Raw genomic sequence first — 22,870 nt, forward strand, 5'->3', positions numbered from 1 at the left:
AGAGATTTCTAGTGACCCTGAAACACCTTGAATAACACAGTCAAGGTACCACAGACCCTTTTAGGGTCTTTCTCATGGAGCCCCAATAGTCATGGATGGGTTTCACTTGGGTCTAAAGCTCTGCTCTCTTTTACATTGAGTTCTCTGATTTCTTTGGCTTTTGGGAGTATCAAAGTTTACTTTATACCTTAAGTGTACCATTGACCTTTGTGTATGAGGTAGCTAATGAGTTACTAACAAGAGCTACAACTTTAAAGGTAACTAAAGGTGTTGCAATAAATGGTTATTACTACAGGAGACAAACTTTGGCTTTCTATCCTCCTTATTTCTTTGTGCATTTAGATAAGAAAATCCTTAGATTTTTGGCTCAATCAAATGGAATCCAACAGTGAATGGCAATGTGGTACCAAAAAAGTCATTGTCTAGGTTGGTCAGAAGGGATCTTGAAGCCAGGACCATGACCCGATGATGAACATAGTGTGGATACCTGGAGGCTATAGAGCTCTCATCACAGAGGGACAGAATTCCTACAGAGGACAGGCTGATCACAGGGTGAGCTAGTTGGTGTTGGGTCATCAATCAGCTACAGTGAAATGTCTGGCAGTGAGGTGCACTGTGTAAGCATTACACAGCCAGGCTGATCTTGGCTATTTTTGCCTTGGCTCTCTGGTACCTGAGATTCAGTGTAGGAATGGGATCCTTGGTTTATAGAGATCCAGGTGCTCTGCCTTCTGATAGTAACTGCTTTTTAGATGTGTGAGTGTTGGGTGCTAGAAGATGCTTCTAGCATGTTGGGTCCAACAGATGCTTTGTTGGACCTATTAGATGACAGGCTCCACTCTGAGCTCAGTAGTCCAGCTGGAAAGGGAGATTAAATTTGGAGCTGTCTATTAAGCTAAAATTGGTCTCTTTCTAGAATCCTGTGGTGAATTCTTATATTTGTGTGCTACCTTGGCATCCATTTTTAATCTTTGTTTGTTCCATGTCTAATAAACATACCAAATTGCTTGAAAAAGGTAGGATTCTCTCTCTGTGCTTTGAGATGTAAATTTCTACATTGTTTTCCCTAAAATTTGATAAGGGCTTCAGCCATGTGAGACAGACAAACCTTAACTTGTTCTATTTACAGTGTCACTATTTATTTTATTATCTAATTGCCCTTATAAAATAGTGAGTTCTACCCATCTCATGGCAAAATTGTAAAATCAAAGGTATAAAATCTTTATTTATGTTTGTCTGTATTTTTACATATACATATGAATATGTCTGTGTTTATATATTATCTACATGTCACCAAAGTGACTTGAAAATAAATTAACATTAACAAAGATAACATTGATTAGTAATTGACTATGCATTTTTGAACTATAGGGTGTGAGTTTTGGTGTCCAGCATATAGCATTACAGCTACTTGGCAACAGTCTAGAGTCCTTATAGCGGTGGTTTCATAAGATAATTACTTGGCTCAAGGTGTTACTGAAAGCTTGGCACTTATCTTTGAGGCTGGAACACAAGAACCAAGACAAGTGATTTGACAAGAAGGAAAGAGAGAGATTTATTAGTTTGCAGGCAAATGAGGAGGATGGAGACTCCTGTCTGAAACGCTATTGTTCTAATAATAAAAAGAAATCCAGAGTTTTTAAAGGGTGGGTTCTCAGCTTCAGCAATTGCTGTTCAACTACAGTTTATGATCACCATCTCATCTCCACAGTCCCATCTCTGCTGAAGACAATCCTGTGACCTCTACCCTGGACCTCTGCCCACCATGTCCTGTAGCACAAAGAACCCCGCCCTCTCCTGGTTCTCAAAGAAAGAGTGGCGGTTGTTTTAAAGAGACAGAAAATATTTTTTGCCATTTTTATTTTCAGGCCATTTCTTCTGTTACAAAGGTGGAGTGATGTTTTAATGCTCTGTTACTCCATTGCCTCTCTAGATCTGTTTGTTTAAAGGGGCTTGCATTTCTCTGATAAAAATTTCTTTTCTTCTTTTTTATTTTCATACTTGTCTACATGGTTCCCCTACAAGTTTCCTAGCCCTGTAGTAAATAAAGAATGTCACTTTCTGACATTCTTTATTTACCCAGGAATGTCAAGGTATTTTGGAGACATAGAGAAGAAAGGAATTCACCCAATTCATACAATTATTACAGATACAATCTGAAGGCAATTCAAATCCTTGGCTTGGCTCCTAAGCACCAAAAGACTCTTTAAGAGTCTAATCTTAGATTCCTTATAAAAAGTTTTCAGCAAAGCCTACTTAAATAGATCCTAAATGATAAATCACTATTCTTACTATACTTCATGCAAATAATGAGGCTGAGTTAATAAGTCTAAGTTTATTTTACAAAAAAATTGGACTTACTATGATTATCTTTGGTAAAAATGGGGGGAATGGAGAAAGTTACTTTTCAGAAGAAAAGCTACAGTATTACTGTCATTACTAATAGATTCTAGCACTGTTCTTTGTTTTTCAAGTTTTATTATTTGCCTAGAATTTAAACTGAGTCCTAAACTCCTTACTGGCTGCTTAAACTAACGTTTCCAAATTTGTATCCCATTTTTTTGACTTAGACTTAACTGAAATTGAAACTGCTTTTTTCTTAAGACCCTACAAACTAAAGTTAGTGAACTTGGCTTTGAAGAAAATTTACCACAAAAGCGTATATTTGGACAAATTTTGTACATTCATACTGCAAACAAGAAAAATCCATAAGATTGTCATTTGTCTTCTCAACTATCTGTCCTCGAGACTCTAAAGAAACTAGTTTGTAGACTATTCCAGACTTTAACCATTGTTTTTCTTATGTTTCCAAAGAAGTAATTCCTATTAAAGATCTATTTGCTTGAAACATATGTAGAGGCCTAGCTTTGAGATCCCATCTGCAACACCATTTGATGAAATGAGACACAATTTTTTAATTGAACTGACCTATTTCCAGAAATAAGATCCTTTGCCACTCAGCTGCTAATTTGATTTTTCTCTCCACAGCTACAAATTCAGGTTTTAATGTATGAAACTTCTAAAGAAATATTAGGCAGGGTAATGTTGGGGATCAGAAAGTGATACCCCAAAGACTGGCACTTTGACATGCAGAGAGGCCTTAGAAGCTGCTGCAGAATCAAACTTCATCTACTGCTTTCTCCTCTTTCCCTGAATTCTTTTTCTGATGATGAAAGCTTGTTTCCAAAATAAAGGCAATTATCTCAGACCCCCTCCCTAGGGATCTCATCAAATAACCAGGAAAGATCAACCACCAGACAAAAGAAGAGACTAGGAGTGATCCCCACACCCAGACGGAATTTTCTTCTGTTCTTAGAGCAGCTCCAAAAGATTACTTAAGAAACTTTGTCTTCACAAGAAGACAACCTTTGTTCCTGTGAACCATTATCTGAGCATTAGACAAATTCATCCCACCCCCATCTTCTTCTCACTTAGGAAGAGGGCACTTACGCTGCAATCATCTGGCCTTCCTTTGAGTTCATATTTTGTATGACATCTGTACAGAAGTTTTCACATAATAGTAATAAACTTGCTATACTTCTCTCTTTTTAACCTGTATTTTTGTTATAAGAGTGTCAGCTATGACTCTTTCTGATGAGGCAGAAAAGGATTATTCCCTTTCTGCCCCTACATAGGTAATGACAAAGTTTGGGTTATGACCAAAGAAGTGAGTGGAAGATATAGAAAGGAGGATGAGAGTGTTATTGCCCAGGAAGTCAAAGAACTGAAAACGCTGATTATTACAGGAGTTTATGTAGAAACTGAAATCACAAACCATGTGGATAGGGTTAGTGAGTGAGATTATTCTACAGGCTTCTTGTAGAATAAAAAAGAATGGGCCTAGAAATAGTAGATTACTTTAATAAGCAACAATAGAATGTAGAGTGTCATATCATACAATTAAAACCTGAAGTTTTTAGAGAAGGGAGACTGAGAGAGAATAAGCTGGAAGCATTAGTGAAGATTAAAGAGGACAAATAACCTATTCCCAGGACATGAGGGTGTATATGAGAAAACATACAACTCTGGGATGACTATGAGGGAAGCAGTTTCACAGAGAAAGCTACATGTTAGTTAAAACAAGATAGTAAAAGAAAACTTGAGAGATGTGTCTCAGATTATAAAACAATTCACTAATTACCACCTCTAAATTCTAGAAGACACAGTGAAAGCATTTCAAAAATTGGGGGTGAGAAATAAGTTAAAAGGAGATATGTAAAACCATGTGATCACTGGAGTCTTAGTGATGAGAATACCTATTTGTGGTCCTTGGCAACAATGGTTTCAATTGTGACTGGGCTATGCATGTTACTATTTGTTAGAAGTATTAATAATGAGTAATCTTACTACATAATTTAGTGTCTGGGTCCCTATTTGCTTCCTTAGTGATCAATGCGTGAAGTTGGGATGGGATCTTTTGGGGGGTAGGAGTAGGGGCTCCTGAAATGCATATGGAGTCCCCCCAAAATGGAAAACCAATTATGGAAGTTTATTTTACTAGGTGTTTTGGATTAAGTATACATATATTAGTTGCATTAAACCACCAGTTAAGTACTATAAGTAAATATAAGATCAATTTTAATTACTTCTTTGATTTACATTGTAATTTGGAGAACAATGTGCTCCTAAACATATTTTTTCGGAGAGTACATTGTTGATGTTTACAAACAGATTCTCTAGAAAACAGGGCCTGAGGAAAAACTTGCATGTTAAACTTCTATTGGAGCATGCTATCCCATAGAAGCAGGAATACAAGGTCAAAAGGGAAGAATAAAAAGCAAAAATAAAAAGGTATTCTTTTTCTGTTTATTGTTTTGCATTACAATGAATATAACTGATTGGTCTCACAGGACATTTTCATAGAGATCAACTGAGCTTACTGCATCTCAGAACAGTCTAAAACAGAGCATGATTTCTGCTATCATGGCCACATTCTTCATGAGCCCATTGTGCCAACACTGGAGTTACTAAGGAGAAAGAATGATTAATAGTCACAGGTTGACTCAGGCTGTCATCCTGGTGAATGGCATTCATAAGGCCATTCTCTGCAGTGCATATTTCATAAAAGCATTAAAGTTAGAAAGATTCATATTTTTTTTTCTTGTTCCCATAGGTTCTTTCCACGTAACTCTTTCTCAGGACCCCTTGATATTGGCTCTTCTGGTTTTGTTCCTTTAGACTCAAGAACCAAAAGCAAACCATATTCTTCTGCACAAGAGGAAGTGTAAATTTTCACGTCAGGCCACATTTTCCTTTTATACAATTTGAATGGCAATTATAGGGTTGAAAGTCTACCCACTGAGAAGTCTCTCCTTTATCATATTTCTTCAAGTTCACCTCAGAATGGAACTGTATTGTGGCAACTGTATAGTGTTATCTAATGTTAATAAATTACCCCAAACTGTTTGTAAGTTATACTGCATTCATTTCCTTCTTAATTTTGTCATAGCAAATCACCTTTGGGGCCACAGATTGACTTGAGAAAAAAGTACCAGTGTAACATAGGTAGGTGATGTGAGAATCATTTCTTCTTGCAATTTAATGTCTTCTGGACTAGCACAGGGTGATGGAAAAGATACACAGGCTTACTTCTTGATTAATGGTCAAATGACTTCTATTATATTCTATTACATCGATGATAGATGCACAGTCACCTGATATACTATGACACCATGAAATTATTTTTCTCATGGAGTGTAGATCTTATAACATTATTCCAGAATCATTGGATTCTACACACATCTCTGCTTAGGACTTTCTAGAAACTCAATAAGGCAATTTATCTACTAGAGGCATCTTAAACACTTTATATGTTGGGTCCTATAGCAAAAGTGGCAAAACCACTTCTATTCTAGATATACTGTAAATCCTGCTTCTAAGATACCTGATAAACGGGTCAAAGATTTTTTTTCAGGTACCATAAATGCTCCTTTTAAAGTCCAGAGGAGCCTTTCAACAGTTGTGCCTCCTTAGTGGAAGGAGACATGAGATATAAAAATTCTTCTTTCACTATTTAGGTTCTAAACCTAAATAACAGACAGAGAGAGAGGTAGTCCAAAAGAAAATCATACTTATTCAAGGTTGAGAATAGCCATGGAAATACCTTTGGTGTGTTCAGGGAGGGTTAAGGAAAATAAGGGTTTTTAAAGTAAAAATGAAGAAGGTTATTTAAGTTGTTTTGAGACAATTATCCGTGGCTGCAAGGATCAATAACAAAGTTGGTGTCAGTCCAGGGTTGGACAGGCTGTTGCTAGACAGATCTTTGCAGAAATAACTTTTGTGTAAGGTTGTGTTGACCTTTGTGCAAGTTTGTGGGTTTTGCAGAGACTTTTTTGATAGTTCCTGTTACTAGACATACATGCATGAGAACCCTTTCTTCATGGCCTTCCCTGGCTCCATTTGTCAGCATTAGCACAAGTGACTCCATTTTGATTCTAACAACTTTCACAAGGGAATATACTGGCATGCTCCAGTACATGCCCTTAAGACCATCATCACAGTGGTAAGCCCTTGAATCAGTTCTCATTGCCCATTGGAACCACCTATGAAACTTTTGATACCAGAGCCCATGCTCTAGAGATTTTTATTTAATTGATTTGGATTGAAACCTAGGTATTTTGGGTTTGTTTTATTTTTTTGAGTTTTCCAATTATTTCCAATGTACAGAGAAGACCTGGGAATCACTTTAATTAGACCCTTGGAGAATGGAGAATATACATCAGGACTGGAAATATCATTTATTAATTATCTATAATTACCTCTGTTCCCACACTGGAAAATAGTACATTTTTAACAGTGATAGCTAATCATCTCCAATTTATCATCCACTAAAGGACTAAGTAGACATTTAATTTTAAACTCATTTATTAATAGGCTAATGGGCTTGGCCCTTGGAAAGTCAGGGACTGATAAGCAGATAGAGTTCTTGCTAAAAGAGTTACTCCATTTCCTCTATTTGGCTTTGGAGTAAAAACATGGGAAGTAGGCTGGAGGAAACAAACTACAAACATACATTACGCAAATCATTTTTAGTGTTGCTGTATTCCTTAGATTTTTATCGCATTTGGAATTTTTAGTTTGTTTTCAGTTTGTTTACATGTTTCCGATGTGCCAGTAATATAGAAACCAAGCTAAAGTTCATAATTAAATTCACCAAATGTGTTTTCAAACAATTCCTTTTTCAAGCAGCATTTTAGAGACTGAGATTAAAAAAAAAAATCAAATGTTTTAACTTTCAAGATGTTCAAGCTCTAGTAAAAACCAATTGTAAAAAGAGCATTGTTAATTACTATAGTTACTAACGTGTTTCCCCGAAAATAAGACAGGGTCTTATATTTATTATTCCTCAAGAAGACACCCTAGGGCTTATTTTCAGGGGATGTGTTATTTTTTTTCAGTACAGTACAACGATCTACATTTATTCAAATACAGTTAAGTCGTCTTCTTCTGGAACATCATCATAACTCTCCAAACCCTGAATTCCATCCTGGATTTCTTGTGACTCTATTTCCTTTAGAACCATTGTCCCTAATCTCGTATGTCAAGCAATAGAGCTTTTATGGGGCAGATGAGAAGGGCTGCTCTTTGTCTTTACCGCTCCTCCTGAAATGCATGGGTTGTGCTGATGCACCGCATAGCCACGCCTATCACTAGGTCTTATTTTCTGGGTAGGGCTTATATTGCACAAATGCTTAGAAATCCTGCTAGGGCTTATTTTATTTATTTATTTATTTATTTATTTATTTATTTATTTATTTTATTTTATTTTTTTTTTAGATAGAGTCTCACTTTGTTGCCCAGGCTAGAGTGAGTGCCGTGGCGTCAGCCTGGCTCACAGCAACCTCAATCTCCGGGGCTCAGCGATCCTACTGCCTCAGCCTCCCGAGTAGCTGGGACTACAGGCACGCGCCACCATGCCTGGCTAATTTTTGTATATATATTTTTAGTTGGTCAATTAATTTATTTCTATTTTTAGTAGAGACGGGGTCTCGCTCAGGCTGGTTTCGAACTCTTGACCTTGAGCAATCCGCCCGCCTCGGCCTCCCAAAGTGCTAGGATTACAGGCGTGAGCCACCACGCCCAGCCTGCTAGGGCTTATTTTATGGGTACGTCTCATTTTCTGAGAAACATAGTATGTATAAAGCAGAGTTTCGTAATTTTTTCACTTTGGCAAAATACCATATCATATGAGATCTGTCCTCATAGTATTTTATGTGCATCATACAGTATTATTAACTATAAAGATAATGTTGTACAACAGATCTCAAGAATTTCTTCAACTTCCATGACTGAAACTTTATAGCCATTGAACAACTCCCCAGTTTCCTCTTCCCCCAATCACTGTCAACCACAATTCTACTTTTTGCTACTACAAGTTTGATAACTTTAAGAACTTTATAATAGTGGGCTCATGCAGTATTTGTCTTTCTGTGACTGGTTAATTTCATCTAGCATAATGTATGTGAGGTTTATTCATGGTGTCACATGCGACAAGATTTTCTTTTATAAGGCTAAATTGTGGGTATATGCCACATTATGAGTATATAGCACATAAGTTCCATTGTGGGTATATTACACAATTTCTTTCCCATTCATCCATTGATGAACATTTAGTTTGATTCCACAGCTTAGTTACTGTGAGTAACACTACAATGAACATGGGAGTACAAATATCTCTTCAAGATCATTTCAGTTATTTGAAATAAGCACCCAGGAAGTAGAATTGGTGGATCATTGATAGTTTTATATTAAATTTTTTGAGGAAACTCCTTACTGTTTTCCATAGCAGCCGAACCATTTTACATTCCCAATGATAATGTACAAGAGCTTTAATTTCTCAACATCCTAGCCAATGCTTTTTTGGATTTTTTTTTTTTTTATCATGATCATTCCAACAGGTGTGAAGTGATATCCCCTTCTGAATTTGATTTACTTTTCTCTATGATTAATAACATCAGGCATCTTCTCATATGCCTGTTGGCCATTTACATGCCTTCTTTGAACAAAATGTCTACTCAAGTCCTTTTCCCATTTTTTACTCATTATTTTTATTTATTATTATTATAATTATTTTGCTATTGATTGGTGGAAGTTTTCTATATTTTTTAGATATTAATATCTTATACAACATGGTTTGTAATTTTTTTTCTCATTGTTTATGTTGCCTTTTCACTCTGTTGATAGTTGTTTTGGGGGTGGTGCTGGGCAGAAATATGTTTCTTTGTTAGTTTTTAGTTTGATCTAGTTGCTCTTGTCTATTTTTGTTTTTGTTGTTTGTCTTTTCATGTCATATACAAGAAATCTTTGCCAATTCCAATGTCATAAATCTTTTTGTCTATGTTTCTATGAGTTTTACAGTTTAGGTTTTACATTTAAGTTTTTAATTCATTTTAAGTTGAATTTTATGTATGGGTCAAGACAAAGGTCTAATTTCATTTATTTGTATGTGTATATCCAGGTTTCCTGACATTATTTGATGAAAAGACTACTCTTTCCCCTCTGTGTATTCTTGGCACCCTGCTCTGAGAATAGTTGACATTATATGCATGGATTTATTTTTTGACTCTTTATTATTTCCCATTGATCTATATGTCTGTCTTTATGCCAGTGCAATACTGTTTTAATGACCATAGTTTTATACTATACTTAGGAATCAGGAAATGTGAAACATCTAGTTTGTTCTTCTTTCTGAAGATTGTTTTGTGAGGAGGCCAAGATTTCAGAGTGGAAGCAGCCTGCACATGTAGCTCTCTAAGAAAGGATGAAAAACTGTGAGTGGATGCCCACAATTATGGATGGACCCCTTGGAAAGAGCTTTATAAATCATAAAAGGGAGACACTCAGAATAAGGAGACAGGTCTGAGCAGTTCTATAGGAAGGTACCTGGGGAAGATCCCTACACATGGGGAAGTGATAAAAGAGAGAACCCCAGGACCCTACAGCCTCCATGTAGACTCTGTGACTTGAGCTGTAAGGCCCCCCCACTCTCCATGACCACAGGCCTCTGTACTGATCAGGAAACTGGTCAGAAACTGTAAAGTTGCATTGGAGAGCAGGCTCAGCAGGGAACTGCTGGTCTAGGTTCTTGGGTTGCTGCAACTGTCACCACACTGAAATCTCAGGTCTAGAGCACCTGGTCTATGCAGGGATTAGCATTGCTGTAACTGCCCCAACATCACCCATTTCCTAGCCAGGGAGGGAGCAGGGAGAGCAGATGTTCTTACTCACCAATGGCTGAGAGCCACGCACCTTTTCACACACACCTTGGAACTTGAATGGAGCTTGACAGGTCCCAAGGTAGCAGCCTCAGCAGGACCCATGTGGGGAAAGAACCCTAGCCATCTGACAGCACAGTCCCTGTAACCCCACATGTCAGCCAGTGGAATAAGCCTCCTGTCCCAGTCAGGTGCCACAACAAGGCCCACATCCCAGTGGACTTGGGTGCCAAGTGGAGTTCCATGGCCCTGTGAGCTGACACACTGAGCAGAGGCCCATGCTCCCATGAAACACACACCTGCGGACCCACATGCCAACTAGTAGGCTATGGTCCCTGCGGTTACACATGCCAACTCAAGGAACTAGTGCCCCATACTGCCCAACATGCAGTGGTCCACATCCCTGGGAACCTGCACTTTGTGTGGTGGGCCATACCCACCAGCTCTGCATACCAACTAGTGGGCCACATCCTTGTGGACACACACACTCTGCCAAGCCATGATCCCCCGCCCATGTTTGCCACCCACCTCCTTTGTCTTTGAACCATTTCTAATCTTGTCTCCTCACAAAATAAATCTGTGAAATCTTCTCCAATTTAATTGTAAAACAATTGTTCTATAGATAACTATGAGTTTACAAATGCATTTGTATAAAATCTTTAAGTTATATAAGAATTCATCTATATTGATTCTTACATTCAAAATTGCTTTAATGTTATATCTCTGAGGCAGAATATTATGAATTTCTTCAGTTACCAAGTTAAAACTTTTTCTTCTTCATTTTTTTATTGTTGAACTATTAAGTTCAAGGGCCAGTATTTTTTAGTGTCTCTCAAATATAGATTTTCCCGACAAAATCTGTTGCCTTAGTAAAAAAGTTTTAAAAGAATATGACCTATGCCATTTCTCCTTTATCATTTCCCCAGAGTAACTTTAATTTGCTCAAAATTCACCACTTCCATATTCTTAGTGCCCACATGAAGAACTGTGATGAGCTCTATCTTTTGCTTGCCTTTAATTCAAATTTTACAGTCATGACCTAATTTGTCATTTTGTACAGTTTTGTTTTCTTGTTAAGGGATACACTTCTTAAATTGTTACTTCGTGTATATTTATAATAAAAAAAAAATTATGGTTTATTCAAACACACCAATTTCATTCTCCTTCTCTCTGTGTTATTTTCCTCCTTTTGTTTTATTTCTTATGTATGCCCTTTAAGCAGGGCTTTGCAAAAAGAACAAACTTATTGAAAGCTTCAAGATCTGTGAAAGAATAGCATCAGATTTATTAACTGGCTTTTTCTCAGTTGAGAGACATAAAGTCTAAGGCCACTACTTTTTGGCTAAAGAAATATCTCCTGAGACCCATAAAACTTGACTATACTAGATCTTGCAACTTAAATTGAAAACATTCTGACTTTCATATGTCTATCTTGGAATGTCTTTTTTATTTTTATTTTTTTTCATTAACCTCTTTGTGACTTCTTAAAGTCTAGCAAAGATAATTTCTTCTTTGGACTCACCTTTGAAGAAAATCACTTTTAAAAAATAAAAATTCCCAACATTGCAACAATGAACTTTGTCATAAGAAACAAGATGGAACAACACATTTTAGCATTATATTTTTATGATTCTTCTAAAAGTCTAATGTACATTTTATATTCAAGGCTTAGCAAAAATGTAAAATTATTAGCAAAAATGATTATTGCTGTATTAGCAAAAATGAAAAATTATTTTATATTTCATCTCTTGTCAAATCTTTAATTCCTTTTACATTGTCAGTAGAATCATTCTCAAAGTTTTGAAATATTCTTCTTTTGTTTTTTTTAAAGATTGAGTCATTTTTAGGATTATATTTCTGATATACATGTTATCTACTTAGAAAAATAAACTTTATTGATTCTAATACCACTAGCTGGATAAAAGCAAAAGGATATAATCACAGTTGGTTTTATTTCAATTATATTTTTTTGTTAAATCACATTAGAGCTTTATATTCTGATGTTGAAAATGTTCACACAGATGTAATGACTTTTGTTTACATGGTTATTGCACAAATGATAGAGATATATTAAAGGGCTTTGCTAACTCTGGATGATATTTCTGAGAATGCTGATTGTTTTTATTTCAAACCTTGATGATTACTGCCACTTTGATTTATCTTCCTGACAATCCTTAGTTCCATTAAAAAATGATCTATATATCTTATGCTAATAAGTTATTCTTTATTTCAGTCAGTATCTTTTGCTGCCTTTTAAATTGTTGTCCTTTGCTTTAACAAACTCCAATTTGTCACTCTATAGACAACTAAGTAACAATCAAATGAAATCAATCTTAAAGTTAGTATAACATTTTGAATTTCATTTATTGATTTATTTGTATTTTATATTTCAGTTTACAGTAAAATTCTTCAGTGTACTGATACATGGACACTTTATTAATCTCTGACAACTCTTTTTCTTAAAGAAGATTTCATATAGTAAAACATTAAAAGCTTTTGTGTTATAAATAAATATCCATGAGAGTTCAATATAAGGAATCCCTAGAGAATTTTTCAAAATTGCTTGCTAAAAATAAGTCTAATAATTTAAGATGCCTGAAATTTCCTGTGAAAGTTTGTCAGCTTTCATTATTATAAGACTGTTTAATTTAAAATGCTTCATCTATAGTCCTTGAGTATTCTATCAAGTTACTAATGATACCTTGGAACAATGCTAAAAATTGTTATTAAACACGAATTATTGATTGAAGTTATTTGACTTGTAAAGACAAGTTAGATGACTTAAAAAGCTTCATAGGAAGTATTTCAATCAAATGAAAAGAAGCTGAAATTATAATTATTGTGAATGAAGTTATAAAGAAAGATAGAAATATAGTATCAGATATGTGAATGTCATTGTGTATTTTTTGAACATATTCATTGTTACCCATAATAAACATTCCCTCTCTAGAAGCTTGTGGTTTTTACATATGATCTATGAAAATTTTGAGTAAAATATAGTGAATATATACCCAGTAGTGTGATTGCTAGATCATATGATAGTTCTATTTTTGGTTTTCTGAGTAACTCCCATGTTTTCCACAATGGCTGTACTAATATACATGCCTATCAATAGTATATAAAAGTTTTCATTTCTCCACACCCTCACCAGCATATTTTTTTGTCTTTTTCATAATAGACATTCTAATTGGGATGAAATGATATCTCATTTTGGTTTTGATTTGCATTTTCTGGATGATTAGTGATATTGAGCATTTTTCCATGTATCTTTTGGTCATTTAAATATCTTCTTTTGAGAAATGTGTATTCAGCTAATTTGACCCTTTTAAATTGGATTATTTATTTTTCTGCTGTTGAATTCATTGAATAGTCTAGATATTAATATTTTGAGATATGAAGAGATTAAAAATATATTCTCCCATTTTACTGTTTGTCTTTTCACTTTATTCACTGTTTCTTTTACTGTGAAGACACTTTTTAGTTTGAAATAATTCCATTTGGCTATTTTTTGCTTTTGTTGCTTGTCCTTTCCGTAAAATGTTTACCCATATCAAGTGATTTCTCTATTTTCTTCTAGTAGTTTTATAGCTTTGGGTCTTATATTAAAGTACTTAATCAAATTTGAGTTGATTTTTTTATATGGTGAAAGATAGAGGTCTAATTTCATTCTTCTGCATATAGATGTCCAGTTTTCCCAGCACCATTCATTGAATAGTCTGTTCTTTCCCCAATGGATATCTTTGGTGCATTTGTTAAAAATAAGTTGGCTATAAATACACAGATTTATTTCTGGGCTTTCTATTTTGTTCCATTGATCCATGTGTCTGGTTTTATACCAATATCTTGCTGTTTTGGTCACCATAGCTTTGTAGTATATTTTGAAGTCAATTAGTGTGATGCCTCCAGCTTTGTTCTTTTGATTGATATTTTATTGGCTATTTGAGGTCTTTTGTACTTTCATGTAAATTTTATAATTTTTTTCTATTTTTTTAAAGAATGTAATTGGTATTTTGATAGGCATTGCATTGAATCTATAGATTGCTTTGGGTAATGTGGCCATTTTCACAAAATTAATTCTTCTAATCCATGAACATGGGATCTCACTCCATTTTATTGTGTCCTTTTGAATTTCTTTCATCAGCATTTTATAATTTTCTTGCAGAGATTTTTCACGTACTTTATTAGATTTATTCCTATATTTTTTAACAGATATAAATCCATGTGTTTACATCCAAGTGACAGGGGCACTAAGAAAATACATTGGGCAAGGACATCCTCTTCAGTAAATGGAACTAGGAAAATTGGATATCCACATGGAGAAGGATAAAATTATACCTATTTCTCAACATGTACAAAAATCAACTCTAAATGGATTCAAGACAATGTAAGATGTAAAGACAATGTAAGAAGAAAAAATAGAGGAAATTGTTCAGGACATTGATATAGGCAAAGATTTTTTATGCCTTAGGCTTCAAAAGCACAGGCAACAAAAACAAAAATGGACAAATGGAAGTACATTAAACTGCAAACATATTTCACAGCAAAGAAACCAATCGATGATTGACAACCTATTGAATGGTAGAAATATTTTTAAACCATCCACCTGACAAGGGATCAACATCCAAAATATACAAAAACAAGAAACTCAACAGTAAAACAAACTTTAATTCTGTTAAAAAGTAGGCAAAGGACAGGAATAGACATTTCTCAAAAGAAGATATACAAATGGCTAACAGGTATATGAAAAAATGTTCAACATCACTAATCATCAGGGAAGTGCAAATCAATACCACAATGAGTTATTATCTTATACTAGTTAGAATGGCTGTTATCAAAAATACAAACAATAATAATACTGGTGAAATGCAGAGAAAGAGAACTCATATACACTATTTTTGGGAATGTAAATTAGAACATCCATTGTGGAGAATATGGAGAATATTATGGAGATTTCTCAAAAAACTAAAAATAGAACTATAGAACTATCATACAATACAGTAATCCTACTACTGGGTATTTTTCCAAAGGAAAATAAATTAGTATGTTAAAGGCATACTTGTATCCCCATATTTATTGCAGCAGTATTCACAATAGTAAAGATATGGTATCAACCCAAGTGTTGATAAATAAATAAATGGATGAATAGATAAAGAAAATGTAACACGTATACACAATGGAATATTATTTGACCATTGTTAAATGAATGAAATCATGCCATTTGCAGCAACATGGATGAAACTGGAGGCCATTATGTTAAGTGAAATAGGTCAGGCACAGAAAAACAAATATCTCATGCTCTTATCCATATTTGGAAGTTAAAAACATGGATCTTATTAGATACCAGAGTCTGGGAAGGGTTTGTAGTGGGTTGAGAGGATAAAGGGAGGTTGGTTAATGGCTGCAAATATGCAGTCAGATAGAAAGAATAAGTTTTAATGTTCAATAGTAGAGTAAGTAGGATGACTACAGTTGACAACAGTGTATTATACACTTTAAAATAGAAAGAGGAAAAGCTTGAAATGTTCCCAACACATACAATTGATAAAAACGTGAGTTGATAGTCACCCTAAATACTCTGACTTGATCACTGCATGTTCTATGCATGTAACAAAATATCACATGTACCAAAAAATACATATAAATATATCAATAAAATATGGCATGCCCTGAAGTAGAGCTATTTCATAATGTCAGTGAGTCCGGGAATCTTGTTACTGTATAAAAACTATATAATCAACTAGTGTTGAACAGTGATCATATTTGTTTGACTACATTAGCAGAAGTTGAAAAAAGTTAAATCTTTTTATAATGGCTAATGAACATCAAAAATGTGATTAGCAATTCAAATTTCACTCTAAACTAAAAAATAGTTGAGTTTGAAATAATGTCAGATTGATAAAATTCTTAAATGTTAATGTTATTAGATATCTAGGGCCCCTAAATTAAACCTTCTCTCAAAATTCACCTTTATTATAAAGTTCATGTGAAACAAAAAATATTCATATTCACCTTTATTTGGTCCTATTTTTTTCAAAGAGTTTATCTATAAATTGTCCTATAGGCAAGATTTTTTTGTGTGTGACTTTTTAGCCTGAATTCATCAGACCTAAAGAACTGGCAAAATTTAATTAAGTAGTAAAATAATTTTTTAAATCTCCTTGTGAGCAATTAAAGAAACAAATGAATTACTATGGTCAGCTTATATTTTAGAACTGACCTATTTGACCCATTTGGAATTCTAGATCGAAAAAAGAGAAAATTCGGGAGGAAGTGCTTGCATGGAAACAGAAAATGTTGGAGGCTTGTGGATAGGAAAATATAGAAAAAATTAACATTAACTAACACATATATTATATGCTTGTCCCTCTTTAGCAACTTTAGATATTAATTCATTTAAACTTTACAGTAATCTTTTGAGGTATATACAATTATTATTCCCCAAACACAGATGAGGAAACCAAGCATGGTAAATTTAAATAACTGATTAAGTTATTAGGACTGACAAAAATTGAAGTTATAATCTAAACAGAAGTGGGCTGGCAGCATATGTGCTAAACTGGAATTTCTCTGAATGGAAAGGCAGTTGGTTACCATGTATGCTCATTAAGTAAAAAAATTTTAACCGAGGTATCTACTCTATGATAGTAACTAAATGGTTTTTTTACATTGACATTGATTATATGGAGATCATAAAAATATAACAAAGAATATTGGGATCTTCTCCATGTAGTTATAGAACTGTATTATTTAACTGATGTATACATTTATGCCACACAATTCAAATTATTATCACTTTGAACTTTGACATTCAAAATTACATATTCTTCTTTGATAATAATCAGTGTAGAACTTTAGCCAAAGTGGCTATAATTTTAGGCAATCAGTGTTTCTATTTTCCTTTTCATCAGGCTTTTCAGAAACCTAAATATTGTATAATCTTCATTTTAAGTTGACTTGCTTTTACTTAAGATTTCATTCATTGCTACTTTCAAAAATCTTTATATCTTTAAATCTTAAAATTTGACTTTATATAGTGAATCTCTTTGATTTCTATGAGATTTATTCTATTCTACTGGAAGACAATAGAAATCTATTTTTCTAGTTAATTTTCCCATTGTGATATTTTTATTGGCTATTTTTTTTCCTAATTGATGTGCTATATATCATGAGCTTGCATAATATTTAGGCTGGTACAAAAGTAATTACAGTTTTAGCAATGTTGAAATTTGCCATTTGATATTGGAATACATTCTTAAATAAATGTGGTTATTTTTACATCATTTTAATGTACATTTCTTGCCTTTTTTTGCTAAATATTTATTACTTGCTGTTTATTTTATATTTATTTTAGGCTATGGAAATGATATAAAAAGAAAGGCAAATTCAAGCAATTTTCTTTTGTAAGTTCAAAATGGATCATAAAACAGTGGAGACAACTCACAACATCAACAGTGCATTTGGCTCAGGAACTGCTAACGAATGTACAGTACAGTGGTGGTTCAAGAAGTTTTGCAAAGGAGACTTGAAGATAAGGAGCACAGACACCAGTCATCGGAACTTGACAAGGACCAACTAAGAGCAACCATGGAAGCTGATCTTCTTACAAGTACATGAGAAATTGTCGAAGAACTCAAGGTCAACCATTCTATGGTTGTTCAGCATTTGAAGCAAATTGGAAAGATGAAAAAGCTGGATAAGTGGATGCCTCATGAGTTGACTAAAAATTTAAAAAAATTTCATCTTCTCTTACTGTATGCAACTATAAACCATATCTTGATAGGATTGTGATGTGTGACCAAAAATGGGTTTTATAGGACAACCTGTGACAACCAGCTAAGTGGTTGGACTGATAAGAAACTCTAAAGCACTTCTCAAAGGAAAACTGACACCACAAAAATGTTATGGTCACTGTTGTGTGGTCTGCTGCCGGTCTGATGCACTATAGCTTTCTGAATTTTAGTGAAACCATTACATCTGAGAAGTAATACTCAGAAAATCAATGAGATGCAATGCCTGCAGCTGGCATTGGTTAAACAGAAAGGGCCCAATTCTTCTCCACAACAATGCCAGACCACATGTTGCACAACCAACAACCAACTCATCAAAAGTTGAATGAATTGGGCTGCAAAGTTTTACCTTATCCGTCATGTTTACCTGACCTCTCACCAACTTCTTTAAGCATCTCAACAACTTTTTGCTGGGAAAACACTTCCATAAACAGCAGGATGCAGAAAATGCTTTCCAAGAGTTTGTCAAATCCTGAAGCACAGATTTTTACACTACAAGAATAAACAAACTGTTTGTTGACAAACATGTGTTGATTGTAATGTTTCCTATTTTGATTAATAAAAATGTTTTTGAGCCTAGTTATAAAGATATAAAATTCATGGTCTAAAACCACAATACTTTTGCACCAACCTGACGTCTAGAATACAAGTATTCAAACATTTTGATATCAGAGACCCTTCATACTCTTAAAAATTGAGTACTCCAAAAAACTTTTGTGTATGTGTGTTATATCAATTAATAATTTCTGTATTGAAATTAACACTATAATGATTTTAAAATATTCACTTATTAAGTCAATTTAAATAACAATAATAAAATCTTCATATGCTAACATAGATAATATTTTTAGAAAATAATATTTTTAATCCCCCTCCCAAATTAGTGAGAAGAAAGGCAGCATATTTACATATTTAGAAATCTCCTTACTGTCTGGATTAATAGAAGGCAGCTGGGTTTTCATATCTGCTCCATTATTTAATCTATTGGGATATCAGAGGTCATGTTAGCCCTAGAAAAGTTTCATTGTACATACATGAAAAATCAGAGTGAAAAGGAAAATAACATTTTATTATTCTGAAAACTGTGTAGATCTCTCGGACCCCATATAACACCTTGGGGACCTTCAGTAATTCCTGGACAATACTTTAAGACCTTTGCTTTACAACATTGTTTTTTTTTACCAGTGGTATTTTGCTCCCTAGGAGACATTCGGCAATATCCGGAGACATTTTTGGTTATCACAAGTAAGGGTGAGGTGCTAACGCTACTAAACACCCTGTGAGTGCATAGCACAGGCCCCCAACAATACATGATTATCTGGCCAAAGCCTCAATAGTACTGAGGCTGAGAAACTGCAAGCTCTAGTAAGGGAAGCCATATACACACAATTCTAAACTTAAAACTAAATATTTAGTTTAGTTTCATAATTGCAGCACAAACTTATTTTAAAAAAGCAGCCACACACACAAACATTACACATTACATGATTTTATTTATATGAAATAGTTGCAAGGTCAAAACTATTAGAGACAAAAAACAGATAAATTTTTACCCTAGACTGGCATGAAAATGGAGATGGACACAAATGAACACAAGGAATTTATAGAGGTGATGTGTATGTACTAAAACTGGACTGTGATCATGAAAAATTTTATAAATTTACTAATATTAGTTGAAATGCATAAAAAAGCAGCATAGAAGTCAACACTAAAGTAGGACTAAAACAAAAAAAAGTAAAGAAGAATGCATTAGATTTCTTTGGAGTTTAAGTAAATTATACTATACTATATTAAGCATATAAATATACTAAATAAGCATATAAATATACTAAATTAAGCATATAAATTTGTGCCTTAGTCTTCCCACACCAGCATGTAATGAAACAAACAATACAAGACATAGTTATGGCCTCTCTACCTGAGACAGACATTCCTTAAAAAAGTTCTGGCATTGTGATTTGACATCCTGATATACCTGGACAGGACTTGGAAAGTAGGGAAAAATATTTCTCACATGTTCTGGTCTCTTTGAACAATTCAGAGCAAAACACAATTAATTATTTCTCAATCCATTATTGTTAGCATTAGATATGAGCAGATTATGAATGTAAATTTAGTCATAAATTAAGTTTATTTGGAATCACTTTGCTTTACTCTAGAGTACAAATACAAGTATTTTAAAATTTATGAACAGAGTCTTAAGGAACATTTTTTTAGGCTATATCAAATTTTATTAATAATGTTTATTAAACCATGTGGCTATTAAAATGAAACAGCAGAAAGTTTATTACAAATGCTTTCTGGAAATCGATCTTTAAAGTCCTAGAATGTAAATTTCTATGAATAGCTTTTAACAATAACTTGAATGACTCAATAACAAAATTTATTAAATAAATAAAATGTGAAAAGCAAAGAAACAAATCATATAACAAAAATTACACTGCATTTTCCATTAACATTTGAACTATTTGTTTCCTTAAGGGGAACTGGGAAGATAAATATCTTACACACAAAGAAATTTTGACGAAGATGAAGGGCAATAGAGTAAATCTCTCCTGTACTTTCTTCTCATGTATTTATGCAATTGAACCAGATCCTTTTCGTGAGCATAGGTACTAATAAGAAACTAAATGAAATAACTTCAGAGACAAATGTTACAGAAATATATACTTAAAGATTTAATTCTTGGCCGGGCGCAGTGGCTCATGGCTGTAATCCTAGCACTCTGGGAGGCCGAGGCAGGTGGATTGCTTGAGGTCAGGAGTTCGAAACCAGCCTGAGCAAGAGCAAGACCCTGTCTCTGCTATAGATAGAAAGAAATTAATTGGCCAACTAGTAGATATAGAAAAAATTAGCACATGGTGGCACATGCCTGTAGTCCCAGCTACTCAGGAGGCTGAGGCAGCAGGATTGCTTGAGCCCAGGAGTTTGAGGTTGCTGTGAGCTAGGCTGATGCCACGGCACTCACTCTAGCCTGGGCAACAAAGTGAGACTCTGTCTTAAAAAAAAAAAAAAAAAAAAAGATTTATATCACTTTGCTGAAAACAGTAGCAAAATATTTTTCACTACTTTGCCTCTTATGTGAATAATACAGCAGAACAGTGTAGAATGAAATATAAACCAATGACTGATTTTAGAATAGAGTTATGGACTTAGTACAGTGAAGATAGTAAATAATTAATTTAATTAGGTTTTTTCCCAGTAAAAACTTGAAAATTTGAAAATGGACTTGCTTCTGACAATTCTAAGTTACTGCATTTAAAATAACATAAATTCCCTCCATTGCAATAAGTAACATCTTCTAATTTGAGAATAAGAAATTGAGAGTTTTACGGATTAGAAATATTTTAAGGAGGCCAAAATAAGTTATCTATTGCAGTCATAGTCACCATAGATGATAACGACATTAGAAATTATTACCTTTGTGAGACTTTAAGCTGCAAATGAAATATCATGAAAAGCTTTGAAATTAAAAAGGGCACAAAAAATGCTGAATTTATTTGAAATACACACACAAGTAATCAGTTAATCATTGGGTTTTATAATAAGTTTCAAGCAACCATGAAGCTCCCTGAGACACTTTCAGGGAATTTACAAGGTCAAGATCATTTTTATACTAACAGTAAGACAGTATTTATCTTTTTCACTGTGTTGACAATACACATTTGTGAAATCAAGGTAGGTAAAATTGCTCACATCTTGATAATTAATGAAGTCAATCTTTCCAATCTGCATCAGTAGTTATTCTATTCTATTCTACTATGAAGTCACTGGAGTGGAGGAGTGAGATGGGAGAGAAAGTTTCATTTAGGAATGTTCTTGATAGAGCAGTAACATTATTAATTTTATTACATCTTAATTCTGAGTGCTTTTAAAAAATTTTGTGTGACAAAAACAAAAGTACTCATGAAGTTGCAATGGTTGTTTTCAGGAAAAATATTTTTGTGATTGAGTCATGAGCTGAAGTAACTGCTTTTTTTTTTTTTTTTTTTTTTTTTTTTTTTTTTTTTTTTTTTACAGAATACCAGTTTTATTTTTAAAAAATTACTGACAAACTATGACTATTTGGGTTGATTTGGGTGTTACGTGGTTTCTTGCAAATGAGATAAGTAAGCCAGCCACTTCAGAAAAGTGTCAGGAAACTGAAAGTATTTATTACCAATTATAAAATCCTATCTGTGAGGAAAAATTATAGTTTTATAAGACTAATATTCACCACTATTACCTTGATAGACTTACAATACTTAAGACTCTTTTGATGAGATTGGCAGTATTTTTATATCAAATAATGAAATATGTTGACTTTTACAACATCTCCATAACTCTTGAATCAATGTATTTCAAATGACCTATGTATGTAGATACAAAAGCATACCTAGAGAAAAGATCCTTTCAAAGTTCAAGATAGGCCAATGAATATTAATGTAAAATAGTATAAAAAGTTCATTGTTATGTTCTTAGATGTGACATTACAGCTAAAGTTTAAGAAACTACCACCTGTCAAGTTTTGGCGTAGTAACAAGGATATCATAATTACCTGAAATAATACTTCTCCCTTTTCCAACTATGTATCTTTGTTGAGACAAGTTTGCTTCATATAATTCAACCAAAATAATACATTGTAACACACTGACTGCAGAAGAAGATATGAAAATCTAGCTGCCTTCTATTTGCCAGACAATAAAATGATCTGCAAAAAGTGGTGAGCAATATTACTTTTCACCAATTTATTTTAGTTTCGGAAAGTGCAGTTATTTTCCTTAAGAATTTGTTTTCATGCTAATATGAAATGGGTTTATTTTTGTTATTTACAAGTGAGTTAAATATTTTTAAATTTTTAACAGTAAATATAGATAAAAATAACTCATT

The sequence above is a fragment of the Microcebus murinus genome, chromosome 13 (assembly GCF_040939455.1).
Source record: "Microcebus murinus isolate Inina chromosome 13, M.murinus_Inina_mat1.0, whole genome shotgun sequence".
Taxonomy (NCBI): Eukaryota; Metazoa; Chordata; class Mammalia; order Primates; family Cheirogaleidae; genus Microcebus; species Microcebus murinus.